We start from the raw sequence: 22256 nt of genomic DNA, 5'->3' as shown, positions 1-22256 counted from the left end.
CCGGAATAGATAACATACCAATCGAATTCATTAAAAATATAGGAGACAAGGGAAAGAAAGAATTGTTCCGACTATGCAATGAAATATATGAAACAGGAGAATGGCCAAAAGACTTTCTGAAAACAATCATGATACAGATGGCTAAGAAATCGAACCCAAAGAGATGTGAGGATTATAGAACTATTAGTCTCATATCTCATGCAGCTAAAATTCTGCTCCGAATACTGAACAGAAGGTTATATGAAAGAAAAAATAAAAAAGTTGAGGAGGAGCAGTTCGGGTTCAGAAGAGGCAAGGGCACAAGAGATGCAATTGGATTATTAAGGGCGATCGGTGAAAGATTTATAGAAAAAGGGAAAGAGGTGTATGTTATATTTATTGATCTAGAAAAAACTTTTGACCGCGTGAATTGGGAATTGTTCTTGGGAGTTCTAACGAAGATAGGGTTGGAATGGAATGATAGCAGACTCATAAGAAACTTATACACGAACCAATAAGTAAGTGTTAGGATAGAGGAAGAACTGACGAAAGAGAGTGCAATTTGAAGGGGAGTTCGACAAGGATGCTGCCTCTCGCCAACACTATTTAATGTCTACCTAGAAGAGATAGTAAAAAAGAGCCTACATGATGATGATGGCATTTCAGTAGGAGGTAGAATGATTAGATGTATAAGATTTGCAGACGACATGGCGCTTGTTGCAGAATCTGAAAAGAAAATCTATAAAATGTTCGAAAAAATGAGAAAGGGCTTTGAAGAATATGGGATGAAAATAAATGTTAGAAAGACAAAAGCCATGGTGATTGGAACGAAGGGGTCTGTGTCAAATATAAAAGTAGGAGGGGAGAAAATAGAACAAGTGAATAGTTTTCGATATGTGGGTTGTATTGTTAGTAATAACATGAAGTGCCAACGTGAAATAAAAGCAAGGATAGGAATGGCGAAAGAAGCCTTTAGGAGGAAGAAAAGTCTGTTTTGTGGGACCTTGAATAAAGAGTTGCGAAAAAGACTCATAAAATGCTTCGTGTGGAGTGTTGTACTGTATGGGGCGGAAACGTGGACATTACGTAAAGGTGATGAAAATCGACTGGAAGCCTTCGAAATGTGGGTGTGGAGAAGAATGGAAAGAATTAGTTGGGTCGAGTGGAAAACGAATGAGAGAGTGTTAGAAATGGTGGGTGAGAAAAGAACATTTTTAAATATTATTAGGAAGAGGAAAAGAAATTGGTTGGGGCATTGCCTAAGAAGAGATTGTATCATGAGAGACGTCCTAGAGGGTATGGTGGCGGGAAAGAGAGGGAGGGGCGAAGGAGATTACAATTAATGGATGATATAGAAACAGAAAGATCATACGCGAAGACGAAGAAGTTAGGGAGGACCGTGGAGCATGGAAGCTTCTCAGTTGCGGCAAGTGACCTGCCAATAGAGGCAGAATACCTATGATGATGATGATGATGATGATGATGATGATGATGATGATGATGATGATGTATACGGTTTGATATGACACTAGTTCTGGGATCTGAAAAACATAAATAAGATATTAGAAAACTTAAGGAAGGGCTGTTAAGTATATGGGATGAAAATAAATGTTAGGAAGACAAAACTCATTGTGATTGGAACGAAGCTGTCGGTACCAAATATGGAGTAGAAGGGGACAATAGAACAAGTCACTAGTTTTCGATACCTAGGTAGTACTGTATTATTAATGCTGACATGAAGTTCGAACGTGAAATAAAAGAAAGAATAGGAATGGTGAAAGAAGCCTTTAAGAGGAAGGAAAGTATGTTTTGCTAATTCTAGAATGAAGAGTTGAGAAAAGGACTCATAAAATGCTTCGTGTGGAATATTGTATTATATGAGGCAGAAACGTAAACATTACGCAAAACGAGCTACAGAGTCTAGGCTTTCGAAATGTGAATGTGGAGATGAATGAACAGAATTAGCTGGCCTGGATCGAACAGAAAACAAATGAGAAGGTGTTACAAGTAGTATGAAAGAAAAGGATAATTTTGATGTAACTGAAAGGAATAGAAACTGGTTGGGACATTGGATGAGAAGGAACTATATCATGAGAGACATACTAAAGGATGTGGTGGCAGGTAAGAGAGGAAAGGCGAAGAAGGTTACAGTTGATGGACAGTGTGGTTTGTCAGCAAAGCGTAGGATGTAATTAATTTCTTGGACAGTAGTGTTATTAGTACTGTAATAATTGTTTGTGTTCGTTTATTTGTTTTAGTGTCTTATTTGCTCACCAAGACTATCTAGGTACATGAGATGTGAACGTTCAGCGAATCACCGTAATGTGTTTACTGATCTCCCACCGGGAATCGAAACCGGAACTCTATGCACACGCTAGCCACTGAGGCAGTAGAAAGAACAAACTTCTTAATTACACTTGCTTTTTAAGGTAATAATTCGTAGACAGTAACATGTTTTGTAGGGTTAACTTTACATCGAACCGTCCAGTTGATGTTTCGTATGGTTAACTTTACATCATACACTCCAGCTGGTATCCTTACACAGACACGAAGAGGAAGATTGATTTAGAAGTATTTTGCGACAGATGAAGTTGTGCCTTTGCATATAAGGTATCTTTGCTGCGATATAGCAAAACAAAAAAAAATCACCACTAACTTATGCTATGTGGTCACTACAAGCTAGTATTTTATCTAATCAGTCAGAAGGGCGTACAAAAGAACTACGGGAATACATAATAATTAACATTTGCAGGTGCATTTGTAGAGAGCAGCAGGCACGTTAGCGAAGGTGGGTACATACATGAACGAAGATTTCCTTGTATCACTCTTCGCTCTTATCTTGAAAGCAGTGCGATTGTTCGTGTCTGTTTAAGGAAACCAACTGGAGTTGTTTTTCTAAAGTCGAATTGTTTCTGTACAATTTCCATAATTTAACAAACAGCCTTACTAAACAACTCCAAACAATAACTGGACATTATTTGGATTTGAAATTTACTTTTAATATCATAGGATAGTATTTACATACTTGCTACAGACGAAAAACTATAATTTAATACTGTAAATTTATCTTTAACAGAGATATTCTTGTTACATCTTATGTGAATATGCTGGAGAAAGTAGTAACAAACTTTGTGAACGTGTACTGCCAAATATTAACCAAATTTTTTTCGTGCTGAAGCTACGCGTTCCATATACTTATCATATCCATGAAGACGTTTGAAATCCTTCATGTCAAAGATATTGTCATCAACTGAAAGAACACAAACAGGTGAATCTGATAATAAGCTCTTCGGAAATTTATCAAGGGTTAACTGGTTAGAGTCAAGACGAAGAACTTTCAGCCTGGGACATCTTGAGATTTCCTCAGAAATTTTATACAGTTTGTTTCGATTCAAATTAAGTTCAATTACTTTAACATGTTTTATGTCATCCGGTATTTCTGTCATTGCGTTACCTGACAGATCTAGTACATCCAAATTCACCATACGAGCAAATACTAAAGGGAAGTATTTAATTTCATTGTTGCGTAGAAAAATCTTGTTCAGTTTCCTCAAGTTTCCTATTGCAGGTGGTACTTGAGTTAGTCTGTTATCACATAACGATAAGAATTCCAACTTCGGTAGACTTCCAATTTCATCTGAAAGTCTCACCAAATTATTGTTGTCTAGTATTAATATCTTTAGTTCATGGAAGAGCTTAATTTTGTCCGGTATATAATATATCCTATTTCCAGAAATATCCAAAGATCGGAGCTGATACAGATTATGAAGCGATGTTGGAATTTTCTTTAATTTACCAGGGCCAATTTTCAATACACCTGTTTTGGATGCTGTCTCTACTTGATATTTAAGAAGAGAATTGCCCATGTTGAATCAATAAATAATATTTTATTCGGAACGCATAACTGAAATCACTGTTAGATTAAATATTTGACTCGAGAACAAACTACCATAGTAAATCTCCTGCACAATGGACTTTTAAACGGAAGTTTTAAAGCTGTACTTACTGATTTCATTTTATGTTTGCGGAGAAAAATGGATACGTTTACTTTTTTATTTTACCAAATCAAATATTTAACGCCATTTTCTTCTCAAATAAAGCCATGTTATTGTATAGTACAACTTCATTTTGATTTTCATTAACGCTTTAATTTTTCTCATGTGATTAAAGTCTGTTAAAGGCATATTTGCAGAGAATTTTATTCGAAAATAGAAGTCACATAAGTGGCATAAACTTCGATGTTCTTTTGTTGCCAATATCCATTAAAAATTCTCTTTTACGATTATTTTTTCAAAGATATTATATGAAATGAAAAGAGCAAAGTTTGGAATTTCATAGACAATATACCAGACAGAAGAATTTTAGTTTTAAGTAAAATTCCAGTGCTAAATTTCCATATGAACCTATTTACAAATTAAGACAAAAGTCCTTTTTCATTTCTTAGAAAAACAAATCGATGTCCATCACCATGGTTTTACTACAAACGTGGGTTTTATTTTTCTTTCGTTGGATGTACGTTTATTTTTATGTAATTGTGTTCTTTGTTATAATTATTTAAAACATTTCATATATTATGTATGAGTACTGTAGCAAATAAATTGGAAAGTGTACTTGTTTCTTAAGAAAAAAGTTTGAAAAATATTGTGGAGTATTATAAGGTTTACATGTAGGGTTACAATAAAATATGAAAATTCTCGTGCAGGTCAAGTTTAGACACATCAGTGTTGAAAAACTATAATTCTTTCACTAATTACCTTCTTATTGTCCTCCGAAAGGTTTGGACTGGGCGACATGACACTACCGAACTTTGCATAGATAAAATTCAAGGGTCTCACCAGAAGTAACTGATGGGAAATTACAATTCTTTTACGACATGCGAATACCTAAAGCGTCTGAGTATATGGCATAAAAGCTACACTGCAGAAACACAAACCAGCCTGTGCTAGATGTGCACAAAAAAGGGGCAAATGGTATCTAACCGAGTCAGGCAGGGCGAAGCTATTGAGCCCGCTCATTAGCGCAGGGTCCGTCCGAAGGAGCAGGCGCGTCAACGATAAGAGATATAAGCGCAAAGTAGTGAAAACACGTAGGTTTTTGCAATAATGCGAGCTTCAATAGCACTTGTAATGGTTTCACACTAGTTATGCTACACTCGTAAATATAAAATACAGCTTTTGTACACTGTGCAAAAGTACTCCGTCATCGAAAAATAGTATCGAATACAGTAATTTTTCTTATTCGCTTACTTATTAACCGTCGTTACGCACTTCTAATGATTTTACACTTATAACCTTACACCTATAAACCTAAAATACACCTGCATTACTTAGTATTTAATACGCCTGCCTGGATAAATTTGTTCCCTTATAAACATGAGTACAAAAATTATCCCAGTATTTTTATTGCAAGCTTAAAGGGAATGCCGTTGTTATAAATGATAGTTATTCTTCAATTAATATATAAAGAGAAGATTTCTTGTTAGTATGAAATTATGTTTAATATCCATGTAAAATCATGTAGAAGTTTTCGAATATGCTGTAAAAATTCAGAATACGGGGTCATACTTTGAAAATTTTAGGATAAAATCCGTTATTTCACTAAGGAAGAGTAATGTTTAAGGGACATATTTGTGTAAACAGTAAACATGTGACTAATTTATGAATATAGAAACAATGTAATGTAAAGCTAGCTTGTGCGACCAGTTAGAACATGTTCATATTGTTGCGTGTTTTTCGTACTGGTTTCCCTTTGCACACATACTCCTTGTTGTTAATTCGCCCTCCCTTACAGACGCACTCCCATGCGGGACTTTCAGCTTAGCCCTGTCTTGAACCAAGATCGATGTAATGTAAGTTTGTACTGTATTATTAACTACTTAGTGCAGCTATGTGTGTGTTTTTCGCACTTGTTTCTTGTGTCGTGTGTGTCTTTCGTTTCTTATGCATATAAGCTTGCAGGTATAAATATATGCGTACGCAGTTGGTGGGTAATTACCTCTAAAAGAAGAATCTGGAAGGCTTTTAGGAGATGGCTTCTGGAAGAATTTTAATTTCTGAAGAATTATTTCTGGTGACACCCGTCAACTTTAGAATCAAGTGAGGTGTGTTTGTCGTGCACCAACAAAAATAGAGCGTAAAAGGCATTAGTAAATATTATCATCAAGAAACATTGGATTAATTATTGTATACATAAAGACTCTGTATTCTTAATCAGTACCGAACGTACAAGATCCATCATCATTATTGTTATATTTTGCATTTGTCATTATAATCATTTCTATGAGAATTCCTTTATTAATTAAATTGTTATCCAATCCATGAAGTTTTTGAAGCAAAGTTACCATTATGGAGACTTTCACTAAATAACGGTTTTAAATTTTTACTCAGAAAATACATTTAAAACATTATTATAAATTGTCCCTTAAAACATTGTTTAACACTTAGAAAAACAAAGGAAGGGATTTAGGCAAAATTTTCTGCAGAAGTAATGCAGTTTTATTAGCCCAAATTACCTCTGATACATATGCACGATCATGTCTGCGGTGCACTTGACCACCATTGAGAATTAGTTTCATTGCGATTTACATATATTGAGGTTATATTGTATTAACTCTACCAACTATATAGACCAGTGATTCTCTACCTAATTCCTATCACGACCCCATTTTTATCACACCCTCTTGCCAGCGACCCACTTATAGTTTCTGGTTTCTAAGAAGCTTGTGTGGGATTTTAATATACGTATTGCGGTGATCTCACGATATCCATTTATTTCTATAATAGTAGAATCCATTTCCTATATATAGTGCATACATTAACTCCCCTAAAATCGAACGGATTAAAACCAAATTTGGTCAGTTCATTAATATTACAAATATCGAATCCGACCTAGGAATGCGCACGAGACAAGTCGCGACAGGATTTTCCTGCCAAAATTCGAGTCGAGACACGGTTCTTTCAATAGAGAAATATACATTTTTCGAGTCGAGACATCACTTTTACAGCATATTTTCGAGACGAGACAGCCACAAATCTTGTCTCGTGCGCATCCTTAATCCGATCCATCATACTGTTACAAAATGGAGGAGATTTGAAAATTTTAAAACTTCATAACTCCCTCAATTTTGGGGCATATGTTAAAAAAAGTAAAGTGACTTCTAATTTTGGTTTAAAAAAGAAAACTTGCACAGTTGTTGATAATGTGTGTCACGAAGATTGAACCGTGCCGTACTAGTAAAATCACACTATGTTCAGGTATCTCATTAGCTTTCAATTTTAATTGCATATCAATGTGAATATTTTGTTGCATTTGTATTTTTCTGGTATTTCAATGTGCAGTTCTCAATAGTTTCATATCGCACCTCTTTCATTTCAATTGATTTTTAAACAACTCTGTACCTGTTCAAGATATTAAGTAGACCTATTTTTGATGTTCTTAACATTATGTATATACATAAAAATATGTCTATCAGAACAAAATTCAAAATAATATTTAAAAATATTTACCTGTATTAGATTCAAGCTATATTTATCTCTTCAGCTTATGTTCGCAACCCCCATGATCCCTCTCGTGACCCCAAGGTTGAGAAATCCTGATGTATATATACTTCTAAACAGTACTAATAACAAGGATGTTATAAATAGAGGATCTGCCCATATATATCTTTATCCTATTAAATCAATGAAGCCAAAAATCAATCGAGCATCGACACATCTGGTTGGCTACTCTCGCTTCCGCCATCGTCTGATTGGCTACTATCGTTTCCGCCATGATTATTGGCTCAAAATATTGCGATCCTATTCGGCGGAGTGGGCAGAGTAGGGACGGTGAAACTGTGACGTATGGCTTCAAGATTTTATTGTAAGGGCAGATCCTATATTTTACAAGATCCTTGACTAATAAAACGTTTTGAATAAAATAATGCTTATATGATATTTTAACAGAAACATGACGTTACGTGCTCCACCTAAATGTTGTTCTATGAAAGAAAATTTGAAGTGTTAATGTATTAAATCAGTTACAGTGTTTGCCCACTTCAAAGTATTATGAGAATGAACCTATGTAATCAATTCAATTTTCACTGCAATCGTGTAATACATTTAATTAAGTTGGTCAAAAGAACTAGAAGCTCGGTGTTGTTAAAAAAATGATCAAATTTAAATAATTAATTATGTATGTTGTATTCTGAAGGAAATTCTTCATATCTTCTTATGAAATGAATAAAATAATAATGTCAATCCTCGTCTGTAATTAATATTTTTTATTAAAGAAAGTAACTTGTATGGGCAGTTAGTTCGAGAATATTTTAGTACAATATAAATTTATTTTCAAATTCATCTTTTTAGCCTTCCAAACTATTTTATGCATAAATGTAGGAAGTCTTATAGAGTGGTTATGTCTGTCCGTCCGTCCGTCCAATTGTCGACAGGTACCAGATCAATAAGGGTAAAAATATATCTACAAGCGTTTATTTTTATCTATTTATTTATTTATTTATTGCAGAGGCTTAAGTACACTTGATGCTAGTGATCTACTACTTCCACGCTTAATTGCATGCATGGAGAGCATGTCCGTGACCGTTCGGTCTCTTTAATGGACGGTCTCCGTTTTTAACATCCCGCCCGTAGTTGCTCGATACTGGAATTGTATCCTTGTGCACGAAGTGCGCTGTCAGGATTTGTCCCATAATCCTGACTCGCCTAAGCGATTAAATCCCCATTCTCTGAGGGAGTGGGATACGCCCACTGCGTGGCCAGACCGAAGTCCCGAGTGCCTTCCAGTTAACCTACTGGTGAAGGCAGAATGCTAGCGAGCCAGTCCCATGCTCTGCAAGCATGGCGCCCGAGCGTTATAAGGCAAGCTCACCTCCCGCCCATGCTCACCGTTACCCATTCCTGGGATTGGCTCCCAGGAGCTAACGAATCCCACAGTATGACCACAGGCCGGCAGAGACCAACCCAAATCCGGTCCCCAGGCAATGCCCGAGGGGGCTTGTTCAATCCCGGGCCTTCCTACCTCTATCGTTCAACTGGCAACCGTCTTGTCGTGTAGAGGTACCACGCACACGTCGAGATACTCCCGTATCTCCTCCCCGACCCAATGGTACGTGTTAAGTCACCATTTGAGCTTGGTGCCGGCCCATTTCCTACAGAGTTTCCTCCCTTCCGCGGGTTCAGAGCCGTTACCCAGATTCCTGGGATTGGCCCCTCACCCACATCCGTTCAGTCACCCTGCAGGCGGGCATCGGACATCCCCCTTCATTGTCGTCCAAGCAATACGGGACTTTCTCTAATTATGGTAGAAGTACACCGTACGTTACCAGAACCAATGACTGATGTAGACCGCCTGCTGAAGACAGATATTGTCATTTGGGAGCCGTGTCTCCCCTGGTAGGCCCGCCCAAACCATACGGGGCTGCCTATCTTTAACGTGTTTAAGGTACCACGTACACGTTGTAGCTATGTTACTTGTTCGAAACCCAATGGTACGTGTAAACCACCATTAGAAGAGACACTCACACCCTTCCTCGGTAGGGGCGTTCAAACAATAGGAAACTACCTCTTCTTACGGAGAGGTTAACCGTACATTACCAGACCCAATGGCTGATGTAGACTGTCTACCTTTAAAGACAATGGCCATTTGGGAGCAGCGGGTCCCCTGGTAGGGTCGTGGCTCCTGCATCCAGATGCACTGGGAAGAAGGAGTAACCCACTTCTTCAGCGCCCCTGATGTACAACTACAAATGTGCGTTAGGATACTAGGTATCCCATCCCGTACCCAAGAGCACGCACTACACGCTCCTTGAGGGCAGTACATACATCAACCTCCCTGTAGAACGCTGCATCCGCCCACACATTGGACACCCCAGCTACTTGCTCTTTCATACGTGTTGACTTACCACGTAGCCTCATCTCCCGGACCCAAGGGCACGGCCTAGTTGCCCATTTCGGTGGATAGCCGAAGCCTCACCTCCACAGATAGCGACACCTGGTTTTCTGCAATCGATTCAGCATCAAACCAGAATATATCATCACTATCCGCAACACTTTACCTAAACCTGAAGTGGTTGAAATTTACTAGTAGTTTCCTTTTTAATACTGATTTCCACAGGTATATCCAAAAACTATTTTTTTTCTATCGATCCATTGTCCTAAAAGTAGAGCTTACCTAATCCTTTAACCCTCTCTTCAAACTGAAAATGGTTCAAATGGTTTAAATTAACCATTGCTGGCGTCAACGTTGCTTTCCATAGAACAGAAACAGTAACCGCGTAACGTGGATACTTGTCACCAGGGCATGACGCGTCCTCAGGTTGCGGATCGAGGAGAAGGCCTCTAGACATAGAGGTTAGCTGCGAATATCCTGAATAAGCAGTCGCGAACAGACGACTAGGAGTGGTACTCCAGCTTGGGGGTTTGGATAAGGCTAACAACCTCATCCTGTAAAAAAAAAAAAAAAGAAAGAAAGAAAGAAACGAAAAGAGACTTGTTCAGAAACATTCACAAAAGCCTCGGACAAGGACTGATAACTTAGCACGACCTCAGCAAAAGAAATTGGACATGAGGTTTGGAACATGGAATATTAGAAGTCCTTATAGGGCAGGCGCGATAAAATCTGTAACGGGTGAGCTACAGAAATTCAGGATGGACCTAGTAGGAGTTCAAGAAGTTAGGTAGGAATGAAATGTCACTGTTAATCCCGGAAATTTTACGTTCATTTGCGGGAAAGGAAATAAAAACCACCAATTAGGAACACGGTTTTTCGTTCACAGACGAATATTACATAAAATTAAGCGGGTTCAATTTGTTACTGACAGACTTTCTTTTATTACTCTTAAGGCTTGGTGGTGTGATATTATTGTTCTAAATGTACATGCCCCAACATAAGATAAGGATGACGATATAAAAGACAGTTTTTACGAAGAAGTGAAACGGATATTTGACCAACTCCCGCGATACCATTTAAAAATTCTATTAGGGGATTTCAATGCGAAGGTAAGACGAGAGGATATTTTCAAACCGATTATAGGGAACGAAAGTCTGCATAAGGAAAGTAATGACAACGGTGTTAGTCTCGTGAAGTTTACAACATCCATAAACTTAATCCTGAAGAGTACAAAATTCCCACATCGCGACGTTCATAAACACACATGAACCTCACCAGGCAGAAAAACACATAGTCAAATTTATCACGTTTTCGTAGATAGAAGAAGTCAATCTAGCATAATTGATGTCCTGTTGTTTAGAGCGAATGATTGTGATACTGATCACTACCTGCGAGCAGCGATAATAAGTGAGAGATCGTTGAATAAAAGAAATATTCAATGTCCGAAAACAAAGAGATTTAATTTAAAGAAATTACATGAGAGCCAGGTAAGTGAGGAATATCAGGTTGACGTTTCGAATAGATTCTCGGCTTGGGAAGATTCAGAAGATTCGAAGCGCACTAGTGTTGAGGACACTTCGATTGAAATTTGAGATACTATTAAAATTTCAGCAAGAGAAAAATTGGGATACGTGGAAATACGTAGGAACAAAGTATGGTTCGACCAGGAATGCATTAAACTAGCAGAGAAGAGAAAACAGGCAATATTACGTTGGCTATAAAATCTGAATGAAATAACTACACAAAATTTCGTAGACATCAGAGATGAAACTTCCAAAGCTTTTAGAACAAAAAAAAACGCGATTTTTTTAAAGCTAAAATTACGGAACTTGATGATAATATTAAAAATAAAAACATTCGGGACATGTATGAGGGGATCAACGAATGATACGAATAGCATCTTAAATAGATGCGAAGATTTCTTTGACGATTTGCTGAACACGCAGCCAAAAAATTAATGTGCGTGGAGAAAAGGAGATACATACCGCAAAACCGTATATTCCAGAATCTAACCGAATAGAAGTAGAACCCGCTATAAAGAAATTAAAGAAACACAAATCTCCGGGTGTAGACGAAACTCCAACTGAGTTAATTTTAGCTGGAGGCGAAAAATCGTGAAACAAGATACACAAACTCATTCTCCTTATCTGGAATAAGGAAGAATTGCCACAACAGTGGAAAGAATCAATCATTGTTCCAATTCACAAGAAAGGCGACAAAACTGACTGTAATAATCATCGAGACATTTCCCTTCTGTCAACATCCTATAAAATCCTTTCGAATATTCTATTAGCAAGATTGACCCCCATACGCAGATGAAATTATTGGAGATTATAAGTGAGGATTTAGTCGAAGTCGATCAACTATCGAGCAAATATTTACCATTCGACAAATACTCGAAAAAAGTGGGAATACGATACCCCTGTACATCAACTATTTATTGATTTTAGAAAGACTTACGACTCAGTTAGGAGAGAAACATTATACAACGTTCTTACAGAACTTGGAATACCGAGAAAGCTAATTAGATTAATTAAGATATGTTTAAATGAATTCCAAAGTAAAGTCCGGGTAGGAAATTTTTGGCCACGAGTTTTTACGTCCAAAATGGCCTGAAACAAGATGTGTTGTCACAATTATTATTGAACTTTGTCCTGGAATATGCTATAAGGAAAATGAAAGATAGCAACCAGGGCCTAGAGTTAAACGGTATTCACCAGGTTATGGCATATGTTGATGATGTAAATTTAATAGGTGATGATAGGAGAACAATAGAAAGAAATGCAGAGATCTTATTAAATGCTTGCTGGGACGTGGGTTTAGAAGTAAATGCAGAGAAAACTAAATACATGGAAGTGCGTCGGGACCGTAATACAGCAAATTATAGATGCGTTAAAATATTAAATAATAGTTCTGATAAAGTGGATACTTTCTGATATCTAGGATCAATATTAACAGATGAAAGTCATATTCACGAAGAAATTAAATGTCGACTAAAAGCAGGGGATTCATGTTATTATTCAGTTCAAAATCTCTTGTCATCGCGAATTCTTTCCATTAATTTGAAGCTTAAATTTTATAAAACGATAATCATGCCTGTTGTGAATCATGGTCGCTTACTCTGAAAGAACAACATAGACTGAAAGTATTTGAGAACAAGATCCTGAGACGAATATTAGGACCCAAGAGGAACGGGAATGGGGAATGGCGGAAACTTCATAACGAGGAACTACATAATTTATACGGTTTACCAAACATTGTTAGGTTTATCAAGTCTAGGAGGCTTAGGTGGGCAGTCATGTAGCTAGGATGGAAGAAAGTAGAAACGCTTTCAAAGTCTTGACTGTGAAATAGGTCATCGTGATTGGGAAATTTTGTTGCTGACTCGAACTGAAATCTTTTAATTTGATAATATAGCCAGATATGAAATAAAATATAAATGAATGAATTTTGGAAATTCTTTGCTTCATATGCAGGTTTTAGGCTTAACTACTTCATATCGGACTTCCGAAGAGAAACATCAAAGCAATTTAATGACCGTGTCTATAGCGACAACTCCCAGTCACGATCCCTCTTCAGTTTTATTAGAGAGAGAAGAGAAAAGGAATGAGAAAGAAGAGAAGAGAGTAGGAGAACAGGAAAACAAATAAGAATAGGAGAAACTAATTAGGGATAAAGGATTACTGGATAATTAATGAAATATGGTAAAGAAACCTGAATAATTATTAAAATGGTGATTCATATTCGAAGGTTATTACTTGAGGATCAGTTCTGAAGTGATCCCGAAGAGACACATGTTCCCTCATACTACCCCGACATGGATCCAGGCAACTGCACAAGTAGGAGTTGCCCTAACCCAGCCCCAGGTGACGAGAAGTTTTAATTTAATTGTTTGTCCATTATTTTGAAATGTTACATGACCTGTATCAAGTATTTGAATTTTTATAATGGAGATCGAACACACATTTGAATCAGCCAAGAAAAAAAAATTAAAGTAATGTGTATCTTTTCCACAAATAGAAGTTTTGAGATTTCTGAAAAGACCGTCGTTATTCAGGCTGTTATTTTGGCTTTTCTTTTAGAGCCGATTTAGACTACTTTATAATTAGTTATCTTTCATGACCTCCATCATACACTAATACATAAAACATGCTATTACATACTTACTATAAACACTATCATAGTAAATTAGTATTAAAATGCTACCACTTAAAACTAAATGTATCATTCATTCGCACATACATACAGGACAGCGTATCGAGATGGGTAAAAATAGTTTAAAGAAACCATCTAACTACAATTGGCGAACATTTATTACATCTATTAAAAAATCAAACACAAAATTTTATGAACATGCAGTAAACATACATATAAATATGTCAATGAACACGAGATTGAACAATAGTAATGGAAGAATATTAATACACAGATTAAAAGGAAAGAAAAATATATTTTTATTTAACTTTTGGTAAATATGATATAGGTTCGTGAATAAGTACAGTTTAGAATATGATGAGCGAAAAAAAAACTTGAAAATGAGTGGCATTACATTTTGAAAGTAATTAAACGAGTCCTATCTTGTACTTTCAGACGAGCTATAACATCATACGTACTGTCGAAGTACCCTTTCTGGTGTACATGCATTTCACTTTATTGCATCTTTATACACACATGAGATTATGTTTACTCATTGTAACTGACACATATTCTGTCCGTAGAAGTATTTATCGAAGGCATTTCCTCCCTGGGATTAAGAGAGCAAAGTCTTGTCACTGATATCAAGGTGACTAATGTTACTTATTCTGTCATTCACTTACTATCCCATTCATTGACGATCTTTCAGTTAATATCACCTTGCACTACCAGGTGCACACATTTAACGTTAGATTTACATAATGTATATGTAGGAATGAGAATTTTCCAAATTCAGGACTTTCGTTTGTATTCAGAACACAGCTCTTGAGGTGGAAACACTGGTCAAGTTTTGAGGATTCGTATGGGAGGGATGGAATCGAAATGTAGTTTTACAGAAGGATTTTAGTTTACTAACTTGAAGGTAGATTGAAGGATACAATAGGGCTACAATGATCTGCCTAAATCCCATGCTACATGCAGTTAGTTTAATACAGATGATGCTAGTCATTATATATGTTATTTAATAATATTATAAAGTTTGAAGAGAATTTGTATAACATGCGGCGGTATCTACTAACATTCACATTTTACATTTATCGAATATCTCGGAACTATAGCAACCAAGGACCGTTCGGAGTAGTTACCAATACCCTTTACATTTATTTATTCAATTCTCCATTATACATTTTATTTCAATATCATACTTATATGACACATATATTTATATCTTAATGTACACATATTCAATAAGCATTTAAACTTTCAAATAAATAATCCCGATAAATTAAATTTTCTAGGTTATAGCACTTCATCTAAGAGAATCCGAATATATCGCACACTTATAAATACGAGGGAGGATCAAATGGAAACCTTAAAAGTTTATTATAAATTTCAAATGTTGTGCTATTGCTTTGAAAGTTGGCAATATTGTTTCTAACAGCGTTCTCTTTCTTCAGTAGGTAGCAGAAGAGTCTAGTCAAACAAGCGCCAGCCCAAGAGCAGTTTCAAGATGACCGTCCCACTGTCCACATGCATCGCATTAGAACAGCGTTCGGTGATCCGGTTTTTGAGTAGTGAAGGTGTGAAACCAATTGAAATTCATCGGAGGATGGCAGCAAAGTATGGTGATGCGTGTTTGTCCCTGCAGCAAGTATACGAGTGGTGTAGGAAGTTTAAAAGTGGCGTAACATCTGTGGAGGATGCTCCTCGACCGGGACAGGCTCACCGCGTAGTAACCGACGACAACATTGCGCTAGTGGAACAGCTTGTAAAGGACAACAGGCGTATTACCCTGAAAGAAATCACAACAATAATGAAGATTAGCTTTTTTCAGCTCAACACATTGTGCATAATGTTCTGCATTTCAATAAAGTATCAACAAGACAGGTCCCAAGTCAGTTAACTGCTGAATTGAAAGATCGTCGCGTCGACGCCTGTGAAGAACTTTTGAGTCGTTTCAAGGCCGAGGGTGATGCATTTCTGGACAGGATTGCTACAGACGATAAGACCCGGGTTCACTATCATCAACCAGAAACCAAGAAAGCGAGCAAGGAATGGCGGCATAGCTCTTCGCCGAAACCAAAAAATTTTGCACTCAACCATCAGCAGGAAAGGTCTTGCTCGCTCTCTTCTGGGATTCTAATGGAATAATTTTGGAACAGTACATGGAAAAAGGACAGTAACCAGTGCCTCATATTCAAACATGCTGAAAAATCAACTTCGCCCTGCAATCAGGCGTAAACGGCGAGGACTTTTGTCCTCAGGAGTACTTCTACAGCATGACAACGCCCGACCGCATACTGCCCCTTTGACCCTTAAGACTATTGATGACATTAAATTTGAGTGTCTCATTCATCCACCCTATTCACCAGACCTTGCCCACAGTGACTTTCATTTGTTTGGACCACTCAAAGAAGCGATGGGCGGCAAACATTTCAATAGTGATGAAGAAGTGAAAACTGCGTTGCGCGAGTGGCTACAATCTCGATCAAAAGAATTCTTCCACCGAGGTATCCATGCCCTTCCGAAACGGTGGAATACTTGCATTGAACGTCAAGGGGACTACGTTGAAAAGGTAAGATTTCCCTTTCATTGTGTTACATTCTAACATTTATTGCACTTTTAAGGTTTTCATTTGATCTTCCCTCGTAACTAACCGCACATAATGATAAAATTAGTATTCTCAAGCATTCTATTAAAACTGGTAGACAGTTAATTCGAATGGCAGGCACGTAAACACAGAATATGTATAAATATATGGTTCTAAAAGGTTAACACTACTTTTGGGCCCAAAAAAACTACAACAACATTTACGTTTATGGCTATCAATAGAAACAAAAGTAGAAAATGACTGATAATCCCTGGGAATTCCGAACGAATAGTGAAGAAAGAAAAAAGTAAAATTTTATCGTGTACTGAACCATCGCTCACTATTGTAGTGGGTCAAAATATGATGGAAAGCGTTTCCTCAAGATTCCACATCAACGAATACCTCCACGAATCGTGTCAGGACATCTCAGTTGGTAAATCAAGTTAAAATGGTATATGTCGAATGACTGATATTTGTCAAGTTCAAAACTGGAGAAGGGGGGGTGTTAAAAATTAAAAAATCTTGAAGAGAATAGAGGGATAAATAGATAGAAAAGAAAAAGGAAAAGCAAAACGGCGCCAAAGGATATTACGGTCAAAATACTAAATTATACACACACACACATGCCACATCTCACATAAACTAAGAAAAGAAATATCAATACATATCACTACACAAATCATCTTATCACCCAGGCGGGAGCTCATGTGGTTCGGATTCCACGTTAATCAGTAGGTCAACGTCTCATATAGCCTCGCTGCTGAACAGGACGTTGAACTCAAAAGCAACTCAACTCAACTCATCTTATCACCCAGTTCAACTATACGTAAATCAAACAAATTACTGAACTTTACCACCCTAAACCGGCTCTATGTACTATGAAAAAGAAAGGAATAATCAGAGCCCAATGGTCCTACTAATAATTAAATCATGTTTTCCAATTACAGAATTACTTTCAATGCCCCAGAAAGGACATATTGAAACCACTAGTGGTAAGGGTCCCTTTCCTGAAGAGAAAAGAACCCTGTTTGATTTTTTATTTAGCCCATAATGTGTTGGAAGCCGTAATCAAATCAGGAATAAGTAAGAGTCCCTGTGCTAAATTACACTGACATTGTGAAATTCAACTTAGCTACAAGGAAGCCTACAAATACCGTCATGTTAATAATAATAATAATAATAATAATAATAATAATAATAATAATAATAATAATAATAATAATAATAATAATAATAATAATAATAATAATAATAATAAAAATTATATACTACATATACAGGACAGGCCTATCGTAACCTAACTTAGCTTAGAGGGGTAAGAAGGATATTCTAAATGTTTTAATTTACTGAATCTTAATTTCGAAATCACTTGAAGCCGAAGATTAATACACTGCATTGTAAATCCTGTCCATCACCATCTATATGCACCAACATGGCGTTCCTGACTTACACTTCCTATTTTACTGTTTTCGAACTGTTTTAAAATGAGATTTGAGACTCTCAATTGCTTCCTGGCTATTTAGTCATTATTTGAAATTAATTTTACCTTGATAACACTCCTTTTTCCATGAAAAGTCCAATATATTTTTCCGGACGTTGTCACGCACGACGCCTTTCCCAAGTAGAGAATCGCGCCTTAATACTCGAGCGTCGAAAATAGTTCCAATCATAAAAAAGAGTTTTGGAGGCGGAAACTATAAAGCGAATAGAAAATAGTAAAAACTGGATGAAACCGGATTTTGGGAGGATATGGGCATCTCAGAGGGACGAAGGGGGTCTAAATTATTCTTCCAAACATCAGATTGGTGGATAATTTCAAGAATTTCTGTCCAATTGAGGGCGTATGTTTTCGTATAGCATTAAAGTGTACAATTTCAATACTCATCCATTTGTAATGCCCATATACAGAGTTTACATTAAAATAATGCATAAATACAGATATTATTCCCCAAAATATAATTTATACTGGGTTATTCGAAGCTTCCACATTAATTTTGGTTTGAATAAGGACAAATGAATATACTACATGGACCGAAGAATATATATTGGAAATTCTACAGTATACAGTACGTTCAAAAAATATTGGCCCCCTCCAAGAAACTTTCATTACCCCGACTGTAATGGTACATTATAACTGGAAGACCAATCGGAAAACGACCATTAGGAAGACCTAGGCGCAGATGGGAGGACAATATTAAGATGGATCTCTCAGAGATAGGAACACAAAGTAGAAGCTGGACCTAGTTGGCTAAGGATAGAAGTCAGTGGAGAGCTTTAGTAAACACGGCATTGAACCTCCGGTTTCAATAAGCCATAGAGTTAGTTAGAAACAGTAATAGATAGCGAGAAGAGATTTTTTAAATCGATTTAGCGTCTCAAGTGCACATGCCATGCCATCACCACTCACAAATTCTACCAAAACATGAAGTGGCTTTAATTTATCAATAGATATTTCCACAGACAAAAAACTGAAGGACATGTCGAAAAGCTGGTTTTGTAGTCGATTCAATGTCCCAAGAATGTTCTCTCTTTTCTGTTAACCTTTACTCAAACTGGAAATTGTAAGAATCAAGAATTATCGATTTCAACGTTTCTTGCTTGTAACTTACTACTCACTTAAACTGTGCATGTATTGATAATAACAATAAAGTGTAATAAATTATATAAGTTCGGTATTTAATATACGGCTACTACTTTAGCAATCGTTAGGAAATATGTTCCTACAAGTGTTAAGAACAAAAATCTACTTAAAATAAAAATTGAGATTTATTGTATATACTTTCGCAACTACAAATCTAATTTATAAACCTATTAACTTAAGAAGATATGTTCCACGTTCGATTCTCTACACTTGAAAACCCTATTGCTGTTACTATTTTAAAAAAAAGAAAAAAGGTAATTTTTTGTAATTGAAAATACACTAAACAGTTCTTAAGAGACAAATTCTAAAATACAAAGAAAATATCTAGCTAAATACGGAAATAAAATTGTGTAGTAATTGGGTTAATCATTATTCACATATGGGCATTTCAAAAAAGACAGAAAGGTTGCAATAAATTTCTATTGACAACTAATATGAATAAATTTACAATTTTGTTCATAGTTGTCGCCGTAATCGATTTTCAATAATTATGTAATTCTCATTTTAAATAAAATAAATTCCATGTTTTCTTATAAGAGTGTACTTAGGTCTTTAGAAGCATAATTTATGACATACTAAATTATTTTCTATACTTTCAATATTAATATATGTATCAACTCAAAAATACGATATCCCGGCGGGAGCTCATGTGGTTCGGATTCCACGTTAATCAGTAGGTCCACGTCTCATATAGCCTCGCTGCTGAACGGGACGTAAAACTCAAAATCACTCACTCACTCACTCAAAAATACGATAATTGCCTTAGAGTATTATAACGTACATTACTACTTCACTCTAATATTGGCCCATATGTATATAGAAATTCCTTACACTATTCGTATTCCTGGAGGCACGGAAGTTTAGTGCCGTCCCTGGTTCGATCCCCGACCAAGTAATTATTAGGTATACTTAATCAAAATCTTTATATCTTATCAATGTCACTTTGTTGCATCTGACTTACTTCTACCGTAAGCTACTCAAAATCACTAATTCATATATCTTGTTTAATCTGGTTTATTCTTAATCTCTGCCTTACTTTCTCTTCATATAAATCTCATTAGTATCATAAATCTTCATAAATCATACTTATCTTTATAATCGTAATCTTTCCTGTAATCTTGTAATCTTAAATCATATCTTTTCAGAACTTCATTAATCTATATCTTCATTATATCTTATTTCTTTCTATTTGCACATACTCATAACCATTTACCATAGAAGTAGCTAGTGTCACCTTTTTAAGCACTTTCTACTTATGTAATATTATATTTCAACATTCTCCCCTCTTTACAAATCAGAATTTACATATCTGCAACCTAATCTAACATCTTACAACATAATCTAACAACTTGCAACAGAACCTACTCACTAAAATAGTAATCAAATCTAAGAAATCTAAGCATCATTCGAATAATCTTCGTTTCCCTTCCATCTTCCGGACTTCCGTCTTCTTTGCTGATCCTGCCATCTATCCAACAGAAAATCTATCTGTGTCTCCATGCACTTTTGCTTCTCTATCAGTTTAGCAATAATTTCGTCACGTTTTTGCAGTTCATCCGACCAGGAAACGTTCTTCCCTGCTTCCATAGAATCACCCTTATTCTTCCTACTCTCAGACCTTTTCCTATTATCTCGTGAGCTTTTTCTGTTAGCCAACCAATTGGCCCAAACATGTTTCACTCTCTTGGAAAAATTCTGCTTATTCTCGATTATGCCTATATCCGGATAATTAAGTAACTCTTCTTCCTGTTGTTGCGACATAAGCAAAGGTTGTATTTCATATGTTGCCAACTCAATCATGTCCTGCCTTGCTTCCGTGCAGTTGGTCCTGTCACTCTGTTCATCCTTGCACTGAGTCATCTCTTTGTTCCACTGATCATACCACAATACGTCCGCCATGCCGTAGTATGAATCACTCTCGGATAATGCGTGTTCATCTTCCATATCACAAAAAATATGTGATCTAACTTCAACTGATTCGCCATCTCCACTGATTCATCCTGTTCCGACTTAACGATGGTATTTTCTTGGGCTTGAAAAGTGTCATATTGACAGGCTAATGCGAATTGATTCTTACGTCCGCATTTTAAACACTGTTTTCCCCACGCAGAACAAGCTCCTTTCCTGTGTTGTAATCTACAAAAACTACATCGAGCTGGTGGTTTTGGTGACGATTTGGGAGATGCTGAACTGGAACTAGACCCATGTCGGTCGTTAACTTTCGAAAAACGATTCTTCGATGTGTGCACTATATTTATACTAGTCTCTGGTTTAGGCTTATACAATCGCAACAGTTGTTCTCTGTTTTCCATATTTAAAGCAATTTCGGTGGCTTTCTGAAACATCAAATCCTTGGTGTTTAACAGCTTGCGTCTCATCGATTCATCTAGGACTCCAAAACAAACTGGTCTCGTAAATTTTCATCCAAACAGCATGTGTAGCCACAATAAGATGATTGCTTTTTTAGGTCCAATACAAAGCTATTAATTGATTGATATGGGTTCTGTTTCATGGTGTGGAATTGATATCTCTCCGAAATGGTGTTCGCTTTGGCAGCATAATACGTTTTCATCGCTGCTTTGATTTCTTCATACGACTTTTCCATCGGCAAGGATGGCCAACAAATATTACAGACTTGCTCATATGCTTCTGCATCAATGACAGCAAATAAGGTTGAGACTTTTCTATCCTCAGGAATTTGCTTGGCAATACACAAATGTTCTTGCAGACGATCGGTTTCACAGTTAAAAGATAGAGAACTTGGCAATGAAGACATTGTGTAACTTAGATTTATCTCTTAATCCTTCAATACAATCTGTTAGCTTTTATCCTTCTTGGATCAATCCTGATATCCTGGAATCCTACCGTAGACTGCGCCAAAATTGTTAGGTATACTTAGTCAAAATCTTTATATCATATCAATGTCACTTTGTTGCATCTAACTTACTTCTGCCGTAAACTACTCAAAATCACTAATTCATATATCTTGTTTAATCTAGTTTATTCTTAATCTGTGTCTCACTCTCT

The 22256-nt window shown here is 36.5% G+C and overlaps 1 pseudogene; it reads right to left on the bottom strand.

Annotated features, from left to right (window-relative positions):
- Positions 1–2962: 2962 nt before the first annotated feature.
- On the bottom strand, positions 2963–4462 carry LOC145693425 (leucine-rich repeat-containing protein 57 pseudogene; annotated as a pseudogene).
- Positions 4463–22256: the final 17794 nt, after the last annotated feature.

The sequence above is a fragment of the Thermobia domestica genome, chromosome 8, assembly GCF_964235325.1.
Source record: "Thermobia domestica chromosome 8, izTheDome1.hap1.1, whole genome shotgun sequence".
Taxonomy (NCBI): Eukaryota; Metazoa; Arthropoda; class Insecta; order Zygentoma; family Lepismatidae; genus Thermobia; species Thermobia domestica.
Note: the sequence above shows the minus strand (reverse complement) of the source record. Positions and strands in the feature narration are given on the sequence as shown.